We start from the raw sequence: 20,290 nt of genomic DNA on the forward strand, positions 1-20,290 counted from the left end.
CATATTTCTTCCAAATTTTGACACACCATGAAAGTAAAAGCTGACTTAGATCTGGCACAGCTAGATCATTTCTATTCATTGGCAGTGTTTAGATTTGTAAGGACTTAAAAAATGAACTGAGCTGTCTCACAGAGCTTATTGAAGTTGCCCCCACTGCCCAAGAAACTGCATGCTTTTTTCTGTTTGTGTTGTTAAAGCTTGGCAGTGTGTACTCTTCAGACCATGGTGGTTGGTGAAGGCTGAAGGTTGAAATGATCCCATGATTCTCTGGAAAGAGAATCCAGGAAATTAAAATTGAAAACTGTGTCTTTTCCCAGGCATTGTGTATTATTCCTTGAGGAGGCCAATAGGGTAGGAGTTGTCTTCTAAGTTTTCTTCGGAATGGAGTATGTGGGATTTTATTAGAAGCGGAATTAAAGTTAAGAAAACATCTCTGACACTTAGACAAATATTACATTTTTGGTTTCCTCATCCTTCCAGAAGAAGGTGCCTTTCTTCAAGTGTGTCTTCAGAGGTGGCCACAGTTGCTTATTCTTGGTAATTTTAAAATTATTATTCTGGGGGAAACAAAGGAGTTAAATCCAGGATTGGGGCTTAGACTACATCAAAGTGTAAATAGCTAGCAGTAAGTCACAGACCAATGTAGGAAAGAAAGCTGGGTCTGGCCAGTTGCTTTCCCAGGGGCTCATTTCCTTGGAGGGAACAGCTCCTGCTTTCATGTGCTTGCTGTTCCTCAAACTCAAGCCAACAGTTAGGAATTACAGCAAAACAGTAGGATGTCATATACTGTTTTTTCTCCCAATCCCTTTCTCCTTTTCAGGCAAGAGGAGAATCTGTATTTCTCTTACAAAAAGCATTAAGTTTAAAAACTGTTTGGATGTGGTGCTCAGGGACATGATTTAGTAGAGAGTTGTTAGTTAGGGAAGTATGGTTAGGTTGTGGTTGGACTCAAAGATCTTTAAGGTCTTTTCCAACCTGAGCAATTCTATGATTCAATGTAGATTTTGCAGACAAACTGCATAGTTAGTCATGTTCAGTAAGATTTTATGTAAAAAAGAGGGATAAAATAGGTTATATTACGTACATTATGTTAAATAAAAAGAGGGGAAGACTGAGACAGATTGTCTGCCTGAGATAGTCTGATAGTGACAGAGAGAAGGCCCCACAAAGGACACTGACACAGAAGCAGACAGTCATTACATCCTTGGGCTAGCCTTGCTGCAGCAGGAGACAGCGCACTGCATAAGTTATGAAGTTATACCACTGATTTATTTTTTTAAATTAATTTTTTACTTCATTCTACAGCTGAAATAAAAGGATTCTTTTTTCTTCAGGATGCCAAATGTCTTGTTCTGCCCTATATTTATTCCTGATCAGGTTTTCCAAGAATTGCAACCTGGTAACAGAACAATCCTTAGGACTTCTTCTCAGGACTCTTCCATGGTTTGGTTATCTAGGAAGGATAAACTGTTTCTAGCTTTCATCACATTAAAATAAAATAAAATAAAATAAAATAAAATAAAATAAAATAAAATAAAATAAAATAAAATAAAATAAAATAAAATAAAAATTATTGGTAGTATGGAGAATGTTCTTCAGTAATTTCAGACTGTTTCAGAATGTTAAAGACTCCTCCATTTATTTTGACCCCATTATTAGATGCAGAAATAAATTGGTGCAAATCCCACCTGTTACTGAAATATAAAATGTAAGTTAAGATCCACTGACATCTATGGCAGAAATCCCATTGATCTCAGCAAAACTAAATTTCCGGGCAAATGTGTTTAGCCTGTGGTACGTAGTAAATAGAAAAGGGTATTTAGTTGAAAGTATTTTAAGACTGTTACAGCAAGTGTACATATAGGAATGTGATAAATCAACTGGCTAAATATTTTGAAGTACATGTCTGAAAAGTGAACTTTATAGAACACAAGTGTGATCCAATACAGACTGACTGAAAAGCTTTTGAATGATGGGGACTGTATATGTATATAGTTGGCTTTCCTATTAATACATATACATCTTTATTGCAAGTAGAAGGCTTCTTACCAGTGTTCAAAGGAGAGGTCTTGTTGAAAACGAACTGTGGAACAGAATTGGGTAATGCTGATAAAATTTTCTGAAACATTGCTGCTTTTGCTGTATTTCTGCATTTGATTGTGCCTATGATATGAAGGACATGGGGATGCAGAGAAACTTGCTCATGACTCTTTTGTTTCTTAGCCTTTGCTGATTTATTTAAGCCTCCCCAAATAAAATAATAAAAATAAAAAGTAAAAAAGTAGTTAGAACACCATATGGATAAAGTGTAGGTGGGAAGCTGTATGGTTTACCACAGACTCATCGCTAATAGTGTTAATTGTTGACAAAACTTAGTAAGTGAGCAATGTGAATGGACAACTGGTTTCTATAGCGTATAATGTGAATCAACTGGCACCGACAAATAGCTGTCTGAGTACAGCCTGTGTGAACAGACAGGACTGCCAGCAAAATTGATTTAGCAAATGTTGTCAAAGGCTGGAAGTATTGTCCCCAAATTTATTTTCAGATAGGTACTCCTTTCAAAGTGTGTGAACACAAAGTGGCAACAACAGGTTTTTCTAGCTTATAGTAGCATTACTAAACACTGATAATTTTCTACTAAGTCAGATGATGGAATAAACAGCAGTCGTTTTTTCAAAAAATATTGCTGTGTATTGTCAGATCTTTAGATGTACGTCAACAGAACATGACACTGCTGAGGAGTTAAATGCATGCAGTTTGCATGTTTCAATATGCTTCACTAGAGGAAGTAAGAAATTGCTGAATTCCTCACCAACATTTCCGAGTAGACAGGATTTAAGGAGGAGAACATAATAGTGTTATTCAGGAGTGCCTTTGATCATGGGAAGCTTAAGCTTTTGAAATATCTTGCAACTGGCTAGCTTAGAATGAAATTTTTAAAGGCTGCAAGGATCTTAAAGCCTTCAAAGGTGTGCCTTCTGTCAGAAATCACAGTGGTTACTCTGCTGTGTGAGGGAGGCTTTTCTAACGGAAAGAATACATGCCTTGTATATTGACATCAGCACCTCAGACTGCCAGAAGTAGCGTCAGTAAATTAGTTTTAAAAGCTCATTGAGCTCTGTAGCCACTGGCCCAGTAGAGGTGCTACAGCCCCAACAGCTTGGCTACCAGGTGGATGTGTTGAGGTGGGATGATCCCTGCAGGGGTCTGAGTAATATGACTGTCAGTGAGGACTTCCCTGCCTCTGGATGTCTGCTCAGAGTCAGAAATTGCACCACCAGAAGTAGTAGGGACATAATCAAGTTTAACAGAGTGGTTTGCTGAGGTTTTAACCAAGCAGAAAACACAGCACTCATCTGCCAATAATTTTAATGTGACCAGAAATAGCACTCCAGAAATGTCCTCTCCATCAAAACATCAGAGGAACCCAAATATATTCTTTCCAGTGCTGAAAGGGGACAGAATACAGTATGTTTTTGTATATATTTTTTCTGTAATGAAATATGTGAGTAGTTTTCTGATGTAAAATCAGTTTTGATGCCACTTTGTGCTTCTCCTGCAGTTATTCATGAGTGCTCCTCTGACAAAGGAGAACAGTGGGGGATTTCTGCACTGTGGTAGTGCATGGGATTGCATCTCCTGCAACCACACTTGCTGCTCTACTGCAGACTACATCTGTTGCTCCATTTTTTTTGTCATTCCTCACGTCTCACTTGTTTGTTTTTTTTCCTCTGAAGAGGCAATAGTACTATACAATGCAACAGATTGGGAATGCTTACGTTCAGTACCACCTCTCAAGCTGATCCCCATTCTCTTTAATTGTATATCTCAACCTTCTTACATAAAAGCAAAAATGTCCTCAAAACTGAGGCCATTAGATGTGCAAGTGATTGAGCTGATTTTGAAAGTAGGTTACTCATATTTATTTGTTTTTCTAAATGGAAAAGGAGCCTGCTATTCTCTCGGGACACTTGGAATTGCAGCCCACCCTGTTTTTTCCCTCTAGTCCTACTGGTGACTTGTTCTATGACACTGGATGTATTCCTTTCTCAGATTTCCAGGTGCAGAGTGTCATTTAAGTTATTTCATGAAATCAGTTGCATTAGCTTAAATTCACACTAAGTTAAGAATCTCATTTTCTGACTGCGGAGAAACTACTCAGTAAGTTTTTATTACAAAAGGCTGCTGCAATAACTCATTAGGAGTGATGTTTTGAATATAAGAATGCTCCACAGGTGCCAGATGTTTTCGTATCATAGTCAGGACTTTTTAATACATTACAGACAAAAATGTATTATCATACATCTGCACCAACCAGTCACAGCCAGTTTTAATCATGATGTTTTTCATTTTTCCATTAAATATACTTATCAGTTTGCATTTGGGAATAATTTTTAAATGTGAATTTTCTAACCACAGAAGAAACAATCTTGTTTAGCATTGCAGTCCTATAATGGTAGGGTACAGCCTCCTATGGAGCGATGTCATTCAGCACAGAAGAGTCATCCCATCTCCAGGGATGTTTTAACAACTGCCTGTTCCACATAAACTTCTCTAAGGGTAGGGGTGTCTTTTTGGTGAAGGTTTTACCAGTGTAGTTTTTTTTGCTTGTTTGTTTATTTGTAAGAGTTTATCGAATTAGCAGGATGAAACAGCTGAAAATGTTTTGAATTACAATGCCATGATTTTTGCTCCATGTGTCCTTTGTTAGTTTTTTGTGGTTTTTTTTCGTGACATTAGAGAGTTAAATCTGAACCATCCAATCAGTCTCATTATCACGGGCCAGGAAGGCATCATCCAGAATTTGAGATTAACACAGATAAAACTATATTGCAAGGCAGTAGCGAGCCCACAAAAAGACAAATCTTCAGAGGTCTATATATATATGTATATACATACATATATATAGGCTAGAAAAGGCAGATGTGGATGTGACCTATATAGAGCTAACTATAACAAGCTAGTTCTCCACATGTGTATGTTATGGGAGCATGAGTTGAGAGCATGATGAAGCTTAAACATCACACAGAAGAAATTAATGTAATCCAGGAGAGATAAAAGTTGTCATCAGTGAATTTTACAGCTGTGAGACTATGAAGACAGAAATGAGGCAAAGCTTGTAGGACAAAGTAGTGAGGTTTGTTTGGCCTAAGTTGGAAATATAGAGAAAATTTCAGGTGTATGGAAATCTTCATACTTCTTTAAGGCACTGTAAGAACACGGATCCCAGTCCTTGAAAGCTGGTTCTAGTGGGGAAGGTTCTCTTTATGGAGGTCACCTTGGATATACTGAAGAGAAGGAAGGTGATAAGGTACAGGGGCAGGGGACTTCAGCAGAAAAAAAATGAAGCTCTGTACTTGGCAAGATGATGTAAGCTTTATTAACTAATTTATTAATGATGATGTTTTCTTTATTAAACGTTTGTTGGGGGTTTTTTAATGGGAAAAAAAAATCACAGAAAATATTTCCATGTTTCTTATCAGTGACAATGTAGTTTAGTAGAGTTGATTGGGCATTGTCACCTTAAAGACATGTAATGTTCGAGACAGAGAAATGCTGTTTCCCATTACAAAAATTTCTTTTTTTGCTCAGCTTTTGTTTTGATGAATCACTTTATTGCAAATTTCAGCAGTGGCTGCATGCTTCTCTCATTGAACTGTCCATTGCAAATGGGGTGTTTTCAGTATTATACTTCCTTTCAATAGCAATTTTAGGTATTTGATACTACCTGTCCTTAATGATGTGTTGAGAAAAAGGATTTTAACAGCAAATGTACTTGGTCAGCAAGAACACAGCCATGGATATTTAACCTGGCTCTGTGTTCTATTACCAAGTATTTTTTACCAGAAAAAAAGGCTCTTACCCTTTCTTTTCCCACCTTCATTTTTAAAAACTAGTACATTTTAAAGTATATCTTAAATAAGTTTGTAATTTTGGCATCTTAAGGTGCCAGAGCAGAGAAATGAACCATAAATGAGAAACATCAAAAGTAACTTAGAGAGAAATTTTTTTTAATATTAAAGCGATGAATCACAGGCCAAATTAACAAGTAAAGGAATCTGCCTATAATGAAATCTTTTTTTCTAACATAACACTTCATTATAAAGGGAGTTTTTCTATAATAGTAGCAAGTGTAATTACATTTTTATATATAATTAGGACATTATTATCATTTCACCATATCAAAGTTCATTATAAGACATCTCCAATGCATTTTTCATAGAGCAAAAATAAAAAGAGAACAGGGGTCCTTCAATTAGACTAGTATAAGGACATCCACAGAGACTGAGGGAAGCTGATCAAACAGCTTAGCCCAAAAGGGACCAGGTAGGAACTCATCACTTCTCTGGCATGGGGAAGTTGTGTTTTTTCACATCCTACTTGGTATTAATTATACTTTTCACCCTTCTCATATTCCACTCCATTGTTTGCAAGACAAAAATGTTTTTATTGTATGAATCTACCAGAAGTGAACATGGAAGATAATAAAACCTTGATATCTGTACATTTAAGCAGAGAACTCCTTTGCCGTCTTTAGCATGTTGCTGTGATGTCCAGGAAAATATACCTTTTTCATCAGGATGACATGTAGATGGAAAACTGCAAGGTCCTTTTCCATTTTCTACATTAACTGAAAAGTGTTTGAATTCTTTAGTGTTTGTTTTTCTAGTTTGAAAGTGCTTTGACCCTTTCCTCTCTCAGAAATCCCTTTTTTTCTGAGTATAGTGATGATTAGGAAACTATTGAGAAGGGGCAGAAGTGCAATCACAAGTCATGTTGATTGTAAGTTTGTATTGAACATTGGGAAAACTGTGCTTTGATTATGCTCCATTTTTTTTCCCTCTTTGTGTGTTCATTGTCTCAGGCAACTATACATGTAAATCCCTGCATGCTTTTCTGATTGACAGAAAAGGTCAGTCCTCTTATCAAACGCTTGCACGAGTTCTCTATTAGAGCCATAGGATGGGCTGTGTTTAATTCTGAATTGATGCTAGGCTGGGTGTTCTATATTCCATTTACCTGTTGATCTAGAAGCAGGTTAAACCACAAAGTAGGAAATGTTTGTAGTGCCGTTAAAAAATAAAAATAAAAACACAACAAAACTGAAGACATTTGAGAAGCTGGGAATGACTTGTAATGAAATTCTAAAAAGGTGCCTTTGGACGTGGCAACTGCATATTTATTCTGGGATTTGGATGGGGAACAATCGCATGGTGTTGGACTGTGGTGTATAGTATTTGTCAGTGTAGATGTGTTCCTACTCTGAGTTTGCACTGGTGCATGTAAAATGCTTGCTAGAATGTGAGAGCAGCTGGAGAACTAGGGGACTAATATAGACCTGTGAAACAAACTATGAAAACCAAAGTGATTTAAACGATGATGGATAGAACATTCAATTCATCAGAGAGGTACCTAACTCCAGTGCTTACAAATTTTCCAAGCTGAAAGCATCTCACCTCGGTGATTAAGGTCAGGCAGTTCAGAACAGTGCCAACAATACTTCCTACAGAAGGAATGCACATCAAATAAAATAGAGTGGCTTCCACATACATTCTTCCACATTGTTTCTAAGCTAAGGAAAAACTAAGCCTATATTGAAGGTGTTCTAAATGAGAATGCTTTGTCTGTGGAACAAACAAACAAACAAACAAACAAACAAACCCATAAAAGCAATCAAAATACACCCCCTCTTAGTTTTAACACTGTATTCCTGGCTGATAGAAGCAGAGATAGAAGAGATGTTGGCTACACAAATGGCTTGTGCTGCCAACACATTGTTTGCATTAATCAAAGCTTGCATTCACCACGTCCTCCCTGACACACCTGTGATGGCAGAAGGCTGCAGTGCCTTCTGCCAGCACAGAAGGTTCAGTGATAAGACAAGAGGGAAAAAACTGTGGCAGCCCTTCCTGTCTGAGACCACAGCTTGCTATGAGCCTTTCCTAAAGGTGGTCCCAACTCAGGGTATTTCTAATAAAAACAATTTGGTGCATGAGGTTGTTTTCTGCAGCTGAGCTCTAGACAAAATCTAACTTATGGTTAACTTATGAAGAATTATGGTGACACCAAGTCTAATTAGCGTTACAGAATTTAGCAATTGCCAGAATGTAAACAACTGCCAGCCTGCCCAAACAAGAGCTACAGAGAGTTGATAGTTGGCATTTTATTTTGTTCATCTCAAATGACATATCTAATTGTGAAACGATGCTTTTAATCCCTGTACTTTTGGAGATCCCTTCCAACTCTGCTCAGATCTGAAGACTGTCATGATGGCTTGATGTGCTCTGTTTCTTCAGTTCTTGACATGTTATGCTGAGAAACAGTAAAATAAGGCATTGTTCTCTTCTCTCCACTGCAACATGGAGTACTTCTGACAATTAGTTATTCATTCCTGAAGTAAGGATCACTTCCAGACTCATGTGCAAGTTTGTTCTGACCACTGGTGTTCTCAGGGTGTAAAACAACAACCAAGTGCTAGAGGCCAGACCAGGGCCAGTTCCATTGCAATGCACAGCTTGCTGGTGGGACGCCATCATGCCAAAAACCCTGTTCCCCATGGCCCCTCTGTTATCTCCTGCCAGACAAATACATCACTCCCACAGGACTTGGAACCAGCTTGTGCCTTTTTAGGACAAGAGTGTAACCCAGGAATAACATGCTTGAATCACATTGATTTTCTTATGTTTCACTTGTCTATTTTTTCACTTTTCCCTGTCTTTTCCATCTGTGCATCTCCTGTGAGTTATATGCAACTAGCTTGGGATTCTCTTCTGTTTGCTTATATTTGTTTCTTCTTCCCTCATTTCCTCTGAAATTCAAACTATTCTATATAACCATCTCTGATCATCTTTGTTTTCATCCCTGACTGCTAGATGTCACCAGGACAGTTGTCCTGTGAGGACAGAAATCACATTATAGTTGTTATAAAATAGGAATAGTATTTGTTAGGGATCTGCTAGTTCTCCTGCTAGTTACAAGCACTGCTAAAAGATATAAACAGAAAACTACATCTGGAGTTCTAAGTTTTAATCTCAATTCCATTCCAACTACCACAGCACAGGAGCTTAGCTACAAACAATTGTGTTTATCTTAATAGTGTCTCCATTGGTGAAGTGAGAGAGCCGCAGCAGTCAGGGGGCTTAACTGGTGTCTTATTCTTTCCCAGAGGAGGACTTTTTTGCTCTAGAGAAAAACTTGTGAAATCACTGGGCCCTGCTAGAACAGTTGGGCTTCACTGAGTGAGACAAGAAATAAAACAGAAGGGAGGAAAGACCTAGATGGCACAGAAGGGGAAGAAAATACAGGGACCACCCTTGAACATATGTAGGTCACTGCTAGATGTAGCTGCAACTCTCCACTAACTCACAGCCATTTCTGTAAGCTTTCTGTAAATGTTAGAGCACAACTGATGTCTAATTAAGTCCAAAATGAAGCAGGTTGTAAAGGCCCCAGTTTCAAGTTACATTTTGTCCTTCGGTCTAGTGTAGAAGCTTCCTAATGCCACTGGTAAGCTTCTACATTCTTGCTGCCATTTCAAAAATGTGGAAAGACTCCCTCTCTTATTTACTAAATCAACCAAACCAAAACTCTGAAAGCATGATGTGCTACACAGTGCCAATGGATAGCATCTGACTGACTGACTTAGGAAATAAAACCAGTTAATTCAACACACTATATTTACTGAGGGACTCATTTTAACTGCTTCAAAAAAGGAAAATATGCAATTCTAATTTTGTAGTACATACCAGACAAAGCACAATTTTTAATCCATCATTGTGTACACCAAGTAAGAAGTTACACAGATTTCATGTTTTATTAATTACAAGAATCTCAATTATTTTGCTGCACTCACAGCTGGGAAAAAATGGTGACGTGAGAAAGTCCCTGGCTTCCTAAACTCCTGCTGCGCCTTCTTCACCTTGCAGAGCAGCTTCATTCTTCAAAAAATAAAATAAAATATTCATTTTTAAAAAGATGAACAGAACATAAAAATGATTCGGCACAGACAAAAATGTGCGAAACCCACAATGAGGAGAGGAAGATGAGACTTCTGTAGCATTCTATTTATGAGTTTCTGAGGGAACAGTGCAACAGCTGCTGTTTAGGATATGTCTGTGAAGGCTTTGCAACAGGATGAAAAGGGGCTCTGCCTGCAGTCTGGAGCAGCTGAAGCCAAATAACAGCATTACTGTAGTTCTGATCCACGCTGCAGGGCTCTCTGCCTCTAGGTTCATTGCAGCACCAGCCTTTGCTGCAGTAGTCCATGCCTGATCAGCTCAGAGAATGAGCAAAGCAGGCTCTTATCTGTCTGAAAGACTGTAGATGTCCCCGTAGTCATTTATCACTTCAGAGACTGGCTTTCAAAGCATTTATGCAGCGGCTGTTTGCCCTTTGGCCTTTCCTGCTGAAGATTTTTTGCACTCACGTAGATGCACAGTGGCAGTGCTGTGAATTCCTGGTGCAGGAGTGCTGAGGTAGAGGAAATCAAAACTCAGTGATCTGGTTAAGATGCTTAGAGTCCAGTTTCTTGTGCTGAAACCTTTAACATTTGGACTTCTACCTGAAATAATTTGAATTCTATTTTCTGTGACATTGAGGATTGTCACAGCTCAATCTGAGCTGTAGTTGTGGAAGCCTGGCGTCATTTGGATGAAGAAAAGCACAACAGGATGAAATAGAAACCTGGGTATCCAGAATGCAAAGGACCTGCGCTGGGAGCCACTTACACACGTTTAGTCAGAACTTCTGCCTTGGCTTTGCCTCTCTGTAAAATTAAGGATGTTAATAGTTACATCCCTCAAAAAATGGATTTGGGAGATCTCAGTATTTGTTGAAGCCCTGGGAATTACTTTCTCTTCTGCTTAATGCAGTTCTTGAGAAGCAGGCCCTGGACACGTGGCCCTGTGTTGGCACATGTTTGGGGTGAAGATGAGCACAGCTTCTGGAGCTGTAGCCTGCAATTTTCATTTCCCAAAGAGCAGTGTTGTTTTCCAGGAGTAACAGGAATAATAACCTGGGTCCTCTCTCCACCTGAGAGCAGTTCTGTTCTCCTGATGGAATGGGGTTTGCCTGCTGCTTGAGACAATAGATGAATTTACCCACTTTTCTCTCAAACAAGAATTAACATAATTCTCTGCAAACTCAGGCAGCCATCAGTGACTTTACTTAATGTAGATCATATTGTGCACATTTTCTTGATGGCCTAAAGCACTGGAAGAATTTTATTTCAACAAAAGCAGTGATTGTGCTGAAGTCATAGGCTTCAAGAACCTTGAGTGGCAGATTCAGACCTATTATTTCATAGAGAGACATGAAGCATGGTGTACCTCTGTGCAGAAATACGTGCCTGCTCATGGAGGGTATGATGGATATGAGGAAAAAAAAAAAAAAGGGAGGTAATGCACCCATCATCATTTTTGCCATTAGCTAAAACTAATTTCTGCCACATTTCAGTGGCAGTTCTATCACATCCTTTCAATTCTTGATATTGAAATGGTCTCAAGATATCAGTAAGAGAACTTTGTGCTTGGACTGACTCAGACTTTATATTTTTGGAGGAGAGATGGGTACTTTTTCAAATCACTAAGACTAGAGAAATACAGGATTCTCCAGAATTCTCCACTAGCAGCCTCCTTTCCTAGGAGCCCAGGAGCAGTTTCAGGGTGAAATGATTGCTTTGATGGCCATGATAGTGTGCTTCTAGTGAATATTCTTGGGGAAAAAATAGAGAGAATCTCTTCTTTTCATAACTGTCCAGTACAGCCAATCTACAGGTGCCAAACTAACAAAGTATTTTTCAGAAAATTCCCAAGCATACTACAAATGCACTGATAATCATAACATTGTGTGAATCCTCACCCAATTTTTGACCAGCTAAATTACTGCTCAACTCATTTATTGTAATAGGACAAACAAACTGTATAATAAACAGAAGAAATAAAATCAAAGTGCAAAATATGCATCTTGGAAGAAAGCTATTAAGAGATTAAAGAGATTCAAAGACTGTAGTGTCTGTCAGTACTGAAACTAGATAAAATGATTCAACAGATGCATAAAATGCTTCCAGTATAAGCAAGTGAGAGAAGATAGTTAAGAGACAGCTCTTCAGCTGGGTAAGCAACATGATAGCTGGAGATAAAGTGACTAAGTGCATTTGCGTAGAGCAATTCATTTATACAGGATGGTACTGAAATGAGATCAGTAACATATTCCTGCAATTGAGGAAATAATATTTAAGTTGGCATAAGTACAGATTCTCACAACCATGGAAGTTATATTAAGCAAGCAATTACTTACCCTACTCTCCGTAGCATGGAGTAGAAATGGATGGGTGAGGCAGACAATTTGGATTAAATTTGCTGGAAAATAATATTAATGCTATCAGCCAAATATGCTAAGAGGACTCTCTCGGATAAACACCTGAGTGATCAGCATGTTCAGGTATGTTAATTTGAAGTTAGCAGAAAATTGAGGTAGGTTATTTCTACAAAATTCTCCTACTTCAGGAGAAAGCAGACATATAAGTAAAGGGAAGAACAAGTGGAGTGAGGACTGGCAACCCTGTAATATGGTGGTCACCTGCTGTCTGTTGTGAATATAGGCTGAGCCTGAAAAGCATAGGGCAATGCAGCAGTTGTCCATACCCAGAGTACATATGTCATCTTCCTCCTGAGGAAGGAAAGACTAAGAAATTACTAATATCTGTAGATTATCTGAATTGTTTTGAAACATTCAAGGTGTCAGCTGAGCAGAGGTGCAATGCAGATATGAGTGCTTCAACTCACTGTGACCAGTATGTAAATCTTGGAGCAAGTGACCAGCTATTAAATGTTCAAATGCTGGATTCTGAAAGTAGGCATGAACAAATAACGCGGTGTCAGTGAAACTGTCTGGCCTTTTGCTTCTCCAGAAATTAAAACAGAAATTCTATATCAAACCTGCTGGAACTGAATTAAGGAAGACATGAACTGACTTTTCAAAACGAAAATTCAACCAATTAAATTTTATATTCTAAGATTGAGAATCAAATTGAAAACAATAAAATCATAGAATCACCAAGGATGGAAAAGACCTCCAAGGTCATCCATTCCAACCGTCCACCTACCACAAATATAACCCCACTAATTACATCTACACCTTTCTAGAACACCTGCAGGTATGGTGACTCAAGCATCTTCCTGGGCAGCCCATTTCAACACATGACCATTCTGTCAGGGAAGAATTTTTTCCTAGTATCCAATCTGAATGAGAATGACATTTTTAAGAAAAGCCAGAACTTTTCTTAAAGCTAATAGTAATGGCCTCAAAATGCTTTCAGTGCATGCAACTAAAATGACTATGTTATATTTATGCCCCTAATATGCCCTAATTTGGATTAATCCAACAGCAGAAGGATTACAGTATATATCCAACACTGAGAGCTGTAGAATTATAACATTGTAGTAGAAAGTGTGAACTTTTCAGCTGCAAAAAATAGAAAAATGTTTAAAGTTCCCTGAATCAGTCAAACAGAAAAAAATATGATACGGTTTTAAAAGAGACCAAAAACTCCAAAGATGTAAACCACAAAAACAACTGAATATTTGTCATCTTGTCAGTCTGGGAGAGAAGAACCCCATGTGATAAGTTTGTGGAATGAGGATCTCTAGCTGTTAGTCATTAGAATGCCTGGTTCAATGAAAAGCTGAGCTCTGAAGAGCAAGAGCAGCTCCCAGCTGCAAGCCTGGTTGCTTGGAAGAGGCAGAGTTAGCACACAGCAGCCAAAAATCACCCAGGCTAGCAGCAGTTGCCTGAGAATAAGGGAGCTTTCCCATTAGAACTGAAGTTGTCAAATCCAAATTTCATTATTGTATCTAAAGCAAAAGAAAAATACGGGCTCAGGAAAAAATTTCAAGGGGTGGTAGTTCAAGAAAAGGAGTGACATGTTAGTCAGTGGCTTCTCTGCAGCCTTGCCTTCAGTAGGAAATGTTTGGTTCTCAACTGCAGAACTGTTTTGTATACTTTATATTGAAACTTTAGATTTCTAATTAGCATCAAACATGGAGCTGAGCTGACATTTCCTAATTACTCTTTTTCCAGTTAGCTGAACAAGTGTGGCAGTGCTGTTTAGATTAGGTTTGTTCTGTTTCACCAGGATATTTTAGAACAATGTGATTATGCATGGTTGCACCTCACTACTGCTATCATGACAAGTACAGAAGTTAAATTATGAAGCAAACGTAAGCTTTGAAGAAATTTTTATTTAATCTGTATTCCCCTGTTTCATCTGCTCATCCATCCAGCACAATCTGCATCATTATTAACCACACCATATTTCTAAAAAAAGAGTATAAAAAGTAAGACATCTGTGTTATAACATTAATATATTCAAAGGTTTTTACTTTCATCTTCCAGGCATTAACACTGTGTAAGTGCAATGTAGGCGCAACTTACAGCATCGATGAGATACCACAAGAAAAATGTACTAAGTGGCAAAAAAGAAGTAAAAAAAAAAAAAAAAAAAAAGAAAAGAAAAAAGAAAAAAAGAAAAGAAAGAAAGAAAGAGAAAAAAAATGATATGAGTAGACTGAGTATTATGTAAAAAGAGGACTTTTATTCATAAATAGAACACTTTCGCCTATTTCTCCTATATACCTTTATTTCTAATTGCTACCACAATTTTTAAGGCACTGAGGCAAGCCTCCAGCAGTGTGCTGAAGGTGTGTTTGTGCTGTTATGCCCTCTGGCTTTGCTGCCAGCCTATTCCCTTAGATCAGAGCCAGAAGGCAGACTGTTTTCGAATACCGATCACCTCACCCGGACCTAATCCTTTGAGTTCTCTTTGGCATCTATTCCTTCTGCCAGTTTCCTCTTCTGTTCCTCTCTTTTCTTCTGAAGTTGACAACAAAGACATCCTCAGGGCCCTCCTTGATGTAAGACCACTCTTGATGTTGTTACAGTGTGGTTTTTTTTTTTGTACCCTAAAGTTGTGCTACTTTTATATTCAGCTAGCACAATATTTGCACACCAGAAGATAAAGAAAATGAGAATATGTTACACAGAATGATAGTTTCTTTTTTATTTGTACACCTTGGTCCTTTCAGTGGAAACCTTTTTTCTTTTTCTGTCATTCATCTACATACCTGATCAAGAACCTAAAGGTATCTTTTTACAGGCTGTGCCGCTTATATACCTTAAATTGGCCTGACCTGCCACTTTTAATTTTAAAAAGATGGCTGTATGGGATGTGGATGAATATGGAATTTCTATGAAGCACAAAACTTTTGAACGGTTCCTGTCCTCTGTGATAGTGAGTTTTAAAAGGGAAATCTCCAAAGAGCTAATTAGTAGACAAGTAGAGCTCAGGCTGAACAAAGCTGAAAAGATAGCAGATAACTAAAAGGACCTGGCCATAGCTGACAAAAATCAAAGCACTGACAGAGAGCTGGCAGTAACCTTGGGCTGCTAACTGACAGGGACAATAAAAAAAGCCTCTGAGTGTGGCAGAGAGTGACAGCCACAACCACAGGCTCTCTGAAGAGCCTGAAACCTCCACCAAAAAGAAGATATAATCTTCTGCCTGGCAGCACCATGCACAATTCCCTCCCCTTCCAAACTGGGAAAAACTCAGCTTGTCTAAATGATTCTTCTGTGTGGACGTGAACCCAGAATGGAAACATCTAAGGCTGGCACGTGACGTTTAGTGGCAAACATGTAGTCCGATGAGACCTGTCCACATGCCTGCAAAAATCCAGACTTGGTTAGAGGGACAATGTAACTTTTCTTTACCTACCCTGACACATTTGCAGGAGCGGCCACGTAACAGGTTGGCTCTTACTCTGCAAATCTTTGTGAGATAAACATATTACATGCTGTGAAAGACATTCTGTATTCCCTGAAATTTAATATACAAAGAAAACAAAATTAACTTGTCTTCAGGTGGCGGGGCAGGGAAGCTGCTTAGTGCTGCATCGTTTTCATAGTAGAATGAACATAATGTGACTCTATGTTTTGCTTAATATGCGGTGGCAATTCTTGTAATCTCTATGCTCTCACTGATTGTAAACAGCATTTGCACACTGTGATCAACAATCTCTGAAGCCCCTTTCAGTGAGGAATAATTCACAAACTAAGATATTGAGGGAATGTAGACACATAACAGGTGACATATTAGGCCAGCGAACATGCAGATGAGTTATGCAGAAAAACCTTAGAGGTTGTTTCTTGAAACAGTAGGGATGGTAACTGCAGGGAAATGAAGGCTGCAAAGAGCATTTCTGAAGTGGTATCATAATTCCTGAAATCACGCTGACAGGAGTTTGGGTGTCGCTGTTGAGTTTCTTCATGTTAAAATAAAGATTGTAAGAATTTACTTTCACATCTCAGTGTTCTATCTGCAGTCAATTTATTTTCTTTCATATAGTGAAATGGGGCCTGACCTCTTCATAGGGGGCCAGTTTCTCATATCCTACAAGTCATAGTGAGCTCATTATATAATGAATTATATAATTAGGGCATGAGTCATAGAAGTTGTAACATAATTCCTTGGGAAATCTTTCATTTTGTGGAAGGGATGATTTTAAGGTTAAAGAAGAGATTAAGTTTTCTTCATAGTCTTTAGAAAATCATAATGACACTTAATAGTCCTAAACTTGTCAAGAGGCTGCACAGTTGTGGATATGTGTATTAACCTGATCTTTAAGCTAAAAGGTCAGTTCTGAAGCATTGTGCATGTATTTAAAGCATTACATAAGGCTCAAGTGTATTATCTGCCCAAGGCAGAAAAATTCATGTATCTCAGTACTATTATTTCAAGTTACTTAAAAAAAAAAATAATAAAAAATAAAAAAAAAAAAATCCAAGTCCCATTTTTCAAGATTAAGGCTTCTCTTCAACAGTTTCCATCTATCTGCAAGCCTGAACAAATACAAAATCTCAACAACTTCGAACGTGATTTGAGCTTATCTAAATGCCAACAGCACTTAAAGAAGCTGACCCACCACTTTTAAATCTTATAGAAAGGAGAACCTTTTGCTATATTTATAAGTGTAATTTCACTTACCATCCTCAAGGCTGGGAAATTCTTTAAGGTAGAAATTCCATTTCTAAACCAGAACACACAGAATCTTCTTAAGGGATTCTCTGTGTGACAGGGCAATTACATGTAACAGAGCATCCTGCAGGCAGCCCATAATTCACACATTGCTTTCAGAACCATGTTCTACATAAGAATCTTGATTAAAAAACAGCCTTGGGAACCTTTGAATGTTCATATTTTTTTAAGATTTGCCACCTTTTTATATTTACCTAAAACAACCTTTGGCCAGGCTTCATTTCTTCTCCTTCTCAATCATGTCCTTCATTCTCAGTCCTTGGACTATCCTTGGACTATCCTGTCCCCTAAGAGTTCTCTTTTACCTTTCATGCTACATGTCTTACTGTCTCTTTTTAAGCCTTTGAATTCTTCATGACTCCCACTTTCTTCTCTGCAGGTGTTCCTCATCCCTTGCCTATATGAATTTCCCCTGCATGGGATTTATTTCCCTGTCCTTTCCTTCAGAAAGTAAGTTTGCTTTCCCAAATATTCAGTTCATGACACAAGTCTGTAAACAGATACAAACCAGGATGTCTCACAAAAGTCAGCAAGAGTATGACCATTTCAGGCCTTTTTTTGCTTATTTTTCTTCAATAAAATTTGCTTTGGCCATTTTCCCTCTCCTTTCCTCAAACTGCAGCATCCTTCTCTATTTTATTGCAATGTATTTGAAGCTGCCCTCACTTAAATATTCACACCTTTATCCTACGTTCTTACACTGATAGATCTGAAGGGAAAAGTTTTAAAACGCGCTTTTGTTAATCTCAGTGGTACAATTCCTCACTAGCTGAAGGCCTGGTGGAAGTTAAAAAAGTAAGATGTATGTATATAAAAACCATCTTAAATTGGTTTTGGAAGGTAACTGCGTTATATTCAATGCATTCAAAATGAATAGAGTTTGTATGGATGACATTCATTTCTGGTAGCAACTGAAATAAAATTAGACCAGTTTAACTGAGATTGACATTAATATATCACTGAGCAGTTAGTTATATCACGTGAATTAGATATTACAAATTCAAGAACCATTTGTTATTCTTTGAGTACAAATTTTCCTGACAAAAGTGTGATAAATAGCCAGTCACAAAGATGTCATTTGATCTCTTGGGGTTATATTGATGATTCCTCTTAAGGAACTCTAGAAGCAGTTTACCATGCAAAGAATTGTGAAACATCTATGCTTTCTGTAAAGATCTTTTGTGATTAGTTCTTCACTTTTTAATTTTATGGTTTTTAATTTAGATATTGTGTCTGCATATGTATGTTGGCAGAAGAAACCCCTCTGAGAAACTTCAGAGTCTCCTTAAATTACATTAAATGTCTTAGGGAAAAGATCAGTTCTGCTTTGTTACTACTTTAATGGTAGTGAAGTACTGGAGCAGACTGCCTGAACAGGTGGTGAATGTCCCTTTCTTGGAGACATTCAAGGTCAGGCTGGACAGGATTCTGAGCAACCTGATCTGGCTGTAGGTGTCCCTGTTCATTGCGGGGGGTTTGGACCACATGAACTTCCCATTCCAGTTCAAACAATTACACGATTATATAAGAACAGCTGTGAGTAACAGGGCGTCATTTTGAATGTTAATCTTATCTATCCCTGTGTTACTTTTCTCACAACTGCCTTGCAGACCTTTCTGGGTGTCACCGTATTCATAGTTCCAGCAACTACCTTCAAATTGTTGATACTTTAAAAAAACAAATCTCTTGAATTTGTTACTTGCATTGCAGTGCTGTGCACAAGCAGTAGCTGTAGACCAAGATCACTTCATGCTTACCAGTGCACAGAGAGCTCCTAGGATAACAGGTCACAGAAACAAACTAAAGATACACATTTCAGTTTTTTTTTCTACAGTGAACACCACAAAGGTCAGCATACAGTGACAGAAAACTTTAACAAACTCCTTTTGGAAAAGATAGCAGAAGGCATATGAAGTATTTTGTAGGAATGCATTATTTATTTTTTTCCAATGAAAACAAATTAAACCAAGTTATTCTTTCCCTGTGATTCTGTCAGTGGATATTTAGGCATTTTAGCAACCTTCAGTATCATGTTTCATTTGAAACTTCAATGTTTTATTTTTGCAGACTCTTTTTATAGTGTTTTGTTATATTATGTTTATTTGTTCAAAGTCTTTTCTTCTGGAGGCTTGGGGGAATTTAGTAGTAGAACTGAAATGGAACTTCTTATTCCGATTTAAGGCAAAAATTCTCATATGTCTGAATTTTCTCTTGGGCAAATATTCTATCTTCTAATTCACCCAGATGTTTACATTAACCTATGCTCAGATTATATATTATTTTCAAGTACATTTTTGTGGCTCTGGATCTTGTGGACAGTGCCTGTGTTTGCTAAACATTTCTGATAGCTGCAGACAGGAGTCAGGATGAATTTATCTGTAGCAGTACGGCAATCAGCAATTACTTTCAGGGTGTCTTTCTTGAAACACAAGTATTCGCTACACAAATGCTGGATGAACATAGTACACATTTAGAAATGTTTGAATGGAGATTTACATTACAATTTGGCTCTTTTTATTGTACCACTGGCTGACCCTATATGGGTCTTCCTGTTTAGCAGTCTTTTACACGGGTAAAAGATGGAATACGATGGAAACACATCCTATCTGTGTATACAGAATCTTTTAATGCTGATGAATAAGTGAATGCGCCTGTAAGGAGCCAGGCCTCATGATTCTCATCTTCATCATCTGAAACTAGTTGTACATTCGAGACATGTAAGTGAAGGCACTACTCATACAGCAGTAAGAAGCTAGAGCAGCTCTGTGCATGAAGTGCATTTCTTTTAAAGTGCACATTCCTTGAATGCTATCTGAAATGTCTAACAGCGGAATGTAAGAAAGAATGCTGAAGTTTCTTCTGCCAACACAGTCCCAATCATCTTTTGTAGCAGGACTGAAAATTTACTGAAGAAGCAGAATTACAAAATTAAGTTTACGTGAACACTGCGAGTGCAGGCTCACAAAGAAAATGCACAAAAATCAAAAATATCTCTTTTCTCCTACTCACAGTGCACTGCATGTCTTTCTGTAGTTCTCCTTCTTTTTCAGTATAATAAAGCTGTTGTATGCAGACTTCTGTAGTATACAGAGGATCTTTGGAACTAGAGTTATCATCTAATGACAGAGACAAAGGGTTGTTGTCTATATATTGGTTTTATAAGAAATGTGCCTGAAAATCAAATAGATTTGAATA

At 37.9% G+C, this 20,290-nt stretch overlaps 1 protein-coding gene across 3 annotated transcripts in view; it reads left to right on the forward strand.

Annotated features, from left to right (window-relative positions):
- TTC29 (tetratricopeptide repeat domain 29) overlaps positions 1–20,290 on the forward strand; it is a 179,814-nt gene that overhangs the window by 10,709 nt on the left and 148,815 nt on the right. Inside the window, exon 1 of one of the 3 annotated variants that reach the window (XM_072335726.1) lies at positions 17,525–17,545. The exons of the other annotated variants lie outside the window; for them this stretch is intronic. The gene's annotated coding sequence lies outside the window, so the exon portion shown is untranslated. Of the gene's footprint in view, positions 1–17,524; positions 17,546–20,290 lie in introns of those variants that run through there. 3 annotated transcript variants of the gene reach the window in all.

Source organism: Excalfactoria chinensis, chromosome 4, assembly GCF_039878825.1.
Source record: "Excalfactoria chinensis isolate bCotChi1 chromosome 4, bCotChi1.hap2, whole genome shotgun sequence".
NCBI lineage: Eukaryota > Metazoa > Chordata > Aves > Galliformes > Phasianidae > Excalfactoria > Excalfactoria chinensis.